Source organism: Ceratina calcarata, unplaced genomic scaffold, assembly GCF_001652005.2.
Source record: "Ceratina calcarata isolate Rehan_Ccalc_2016 unplaced genomic scaffold, ASM165200v1 scaffold262, whole genome shotgun sequence".
In the NCBI taxonomy this organism is placed as follows: Eukaryota; Metazoa; Arthropoda; class Insecta; order Hymenoptera; family Apidae; genus Ceratina; species Ceratina calcarata.
In genome coordinates this window covers 112277-116432 of record NW_017148331.1, presented here as the reverse complement: position 1 = coordinate 116432, position 4156 = coordinate 112277, and the positions used below count along the sequence as shown (strand labels likewise).

The 4156-nt window shown below is 38.8% G+C and overlaps 1 protein-coding gene and 1 non-coding gene across 2 annotated transcripts in view; one reads left to right on the top strand and one right to left on the bottom strand.

Annotated features, from left to right (window-relative positions):
* vg (transcription factor vestigial) overlaps window positions 1-4156 on the bottom strand; it is a gene marked incomplete at its 3' end in the record, with an annotated part of 78743 nt that overhangs the window by 28386 nt on the left and 46201 nt on the right. The window lies entirely within an intron of this gene.
* Window positions 3256-3339, top strand: TRNAS-UGA (transfer RNA serine (anticodon UGA)). Its single transcript has one exon. It is a non-coding gene; the product is annotated as a tRNA-Ser (tRNA).

Here is a 4156-nt window from a genome sequence, read left to right as displayed (position 1 = left end):
CCCTCAAGATTCTAATGCTGAATTAAAGGTCTATGTACGGTATGTATATCTCTAATATTGCAGGAAATTTGAATTATGTGTATCTATATCTTTATTATGTTACTTTGAAACATTTTATTTAATTAATAATTACTCATCTCGAAATAAAATGAAAATAACTAGGCATCGGAATCGACAGACGTCACTGATTGTTGCGGATTCTACTTTCCACTCTACTTAATTCCTATTGCATATCCTGAACGGATCTATTATATAATATCTTGATATACAATCACGGTGAGCACAATCGAACAGTAAGAAAAGTATGTCAAGCATGTTCGCGCGGAACGTTTCGCGCAAATGTGTAATTCTGACTTTCCCGATTTCTCGCTCGCACCGCGCATTTTTCAATGCACAAGGTGCAGAGAACCAGTATGGTACGCGAAAGCCACTCGTCCCGTTTATGAGACAGGTGAAGGGCCACGGTTTTTGTCAGAACGAAACTTCCCGTGTCGCCATTTAAGCGTGTTCGCGATCGTCGCGCGTGTATTTACACACGAACAACCGAGTCCATAATTGAATCAATTTCCTCTCGTAATTACTCGAGTCCTGTTCGCGGTTTCCGATCGCCAGGCTTCGTATCTACGAAGAAAGTTGTGCTCGCGGTGGTAATTAAAACCCGCGGGCATTCATTAAATGACCGATCAAGTCGAGTTGATGAAAATCTGAATGATTCTGTAATACCGTTAGAAGACTCGATGATTTCATCACCGTTGGTATTGCAACCCCAACCTTCTATACTTTCTTTACATATTTTCAGTTCGACGTTAAACATTAAACGTCAAACGTTATTCTCAGCGATGGTTTTAGCTAATAAAAATGAAATGTCAAGCACTAATAAGTTACGGTTTTTATTAGACAAAAATGTCACCTACGTATATGAATCGCGTGAATAAACGATATAATTACGTGATAATATGTATTACGCAATGCACGCATCCAGTACCTATTCAATGATTAATGGGCAGACGTTCAGACTTCTGTTCTTATCTACGTCACCGCGTGACGTGGATTGATAAAATATACACTAGCACAACTTACTCGCCGTTTATGAAACTCTCCAAACAGTCGTCTAATGTCACTGACGTTTTATAAGCCTCGTAGACATTAATATCTTCACGATAAACGTACACTACAGTTTCGCAAATAGAAGGAAAAATCATTGCCCAATGCGTTGAAATATTCACTCGCATATGCATAACTCCATTTTTCGCTAAATCATGTCTATTTATAAAGAATCTTTAGTTTTTTATTCTTAGCAGAATGAATTTTTCCATTGAGATAGCGACCTACATTTCTCACGGTCCAGTGAATAAAGTCTGGCTAAACCTGGCCTTAGATTTGAGCAGACGCTACGTTTTCATTAGTCACGAAACGCGTGGGACAGAGACAATGGTCGCGAGGGCCAGTTGTCTCAAGGGTTGACCGAACAGCTGTCGATTCGTCACTGTCAGCTAGTGCACTGTCACGAGCTGCTCGAGATGAGACGACCGATTACGAGGATGAAAAATGACCCGCGAAAACCTATGATATTTTCGTCCACCGTCCCCAGAGGATACGCGGCCTTCGTTGCGTGGACGCAGCGACGAAACGAGTTTCCGTTTTCGGAAGAGGAGTTCCTCTTTTCCTCGAGCACGAGGAAAAGTCAACCGGTGAATATAGGAGAATCGTGACTCGCGAGTGACCGACGAGTTGCGATATCGTCACGACGAAATTTATTGCGTCTGTTGATAATATTAATGAAGCTTACAGCGGTTATAAGTGGATACACGGTGATGTTGCAGAATTCTGGGTTTTCAAGCGAAAATAAAGCCTGTTACGCGCAGTCCCCTGCCCTTTTTGTGTTTCTTAACGAGTTGAACTACAGATATGTCAAAATACGAATAAAACGAACAGAGAACAATGAACAGGGTGAGTCTCGTAATATGGAATATTATAGGTCAGAGATGGGGAAACTTTTTACCATTAGAGGCCATATTTAAATTAGTTAGTAATAAAGGACATCGCTATAATTTTTTATATTTCACTGTCGGTACTTTTATTTGTTTAAACATATATACATTCATCTAGATCTTTAAATTGTAACAACTACATATTTAAATACCACTACAAATAAAAATAACATTAGTAGAAGTATTTTAAAATAAATTTATTACATTATAAAGAAGTAAAATAGAAAAATAATAATATTAAGTTATAAACAACTAACTAAAATTAAAATTTAAGTTACTGGGACATTTGCATTTGTTTCTTGGTGGAAAGTAATTGGATCAAGCTTCGTACGGAGGACGCTCTTTTATTGTATAGTAACAATCTTGTTCTTGAGAAAAAATATTGGGCATTCTATTTAAAAAATTGCAAGTAATCCTCATATCTCGATAACAAAAGCGAAGAACCGAAAAACACAGCACTGAATGTCCTCGTGGAAGCAATGCAACGTCCGCTTAAAAATGGTTAACATACAACGAATACCTTACGAGTTATTCGAAGTCGTCATGTTCCGAGATTCACCCTGTATTGTATAAATGTCTGGTAGAGATTACGCTAAAAGGGAATGTGTTATGTCAAATGCAACACGTTAAGAAGAGGAAAGACGTTACACCTGGCAATTAGCAATTTATGTACTGTTGTATCAACGTTTTATTGTGCCCGTCGTTATCACTTTCAAGTTGATTTATGTACTCGAGGCAACGTCTACGGCGGCAGGATAATTTCTCTTATTTCTTTTCGGCCTTTGAGGCCGCAGCCGCGTACGGAGCTCGATATCACTCCGTTTAACGATCGCAATTAAATAACCGTGAGACGACTCAATTATCTTTAATGCGAACGCGATGCGCCAGTTTCCTTGGAAACACCGGGAAAAGCGGCGGAGGGGACAGAGGGGGACGGCAAGTGAATTTAATTAATCTACAGTTCATTCGTTAAAATCCGGAAGTGCGACCCTGTTCCCTTGTAATTGTCTTAGTTCGATCGTTTCCACAGCTAATTGAAATTCTTACCTAAGTACCCGGCGCGGCGTGGCGTCGCGAAAGAAACTTGCCGGACTTTATTAACAGATGCCTAATTAACGTGTCAACGACCGTACGATTTTGCGATCCCTTGAATCGAATGCCTAAAATGCCTAATAATCGTGTTAGAATTCGAATAAAAGAAATCGACAATTACTACNACTTCACACTGAATGTTACTATCGTACGTAGAGATCGAAAACTCAAAGCTGCGGTGTCCGAGCGGTTAAGGAGATGGACTTGAAATCCATTGGGTGTTTTACCCGCACAGGTTCGAATCCTGTCCGCAGCGGAATTTTTTTTTCAAAAATAATTCGTTTAAACGATTTTACATATCATAGTATTTATATATAAGGATATTATTCTTTATATGAGAGCAATAAAAATTTTTTAATACCAGAAAAATGACAAAATTAAGTAACATGTATGTCACTAGTTGGAATCGAGAACTCATACGAAGGTCTTTTATTTACAAATTCTGACATTGTATTGCAATTAATTTTGAAATAATATTAATTCAATTTTGTCGAAATTGATCTTATGTAATGAGACAAATCATGCATCTTTTATTAAGTGAATTCTTTTAATGTTAAACCGTGATTACAGATGATTTTTCTGAATTTAATTCACGTTCTACGGATGTTGAAGTTCATTTGTCACCAGCGTAATATTCATTCCGCGTCAGTGGCTATTGTAAATGAACCGGGCAAGAAAAGTTACCGAAGCGCGGGTTTCGCGAATACACGCGGCATGCAGATTCGAACAGCGCGATTAGGAAGTTGTAATTCGTCATCGCACCTACGCAATGAACGTTACGTTCAACCGAGATTTCGCGATAGCGATAATAATTCGCAAAGGGCACGCAGGACCCGATAAATCCCCGTGCGCGTTGACGTTGATGCATTGCGAGACATGTACGTTGTTTCGAGAGGTGAAAAAACGATTGCGGTACAACGCGATACGATTGAAATTTGTAACAGACGTGTAAATTTATAAATTGGCTGTGGAAGAGTTACACCTGATTGGAATTTCCGATCTAATCTCCATTAGAAGAGAAATGAGGTAAACGTCCCAGTTCATGTCACAATTTCTATTCACTGATATACTTC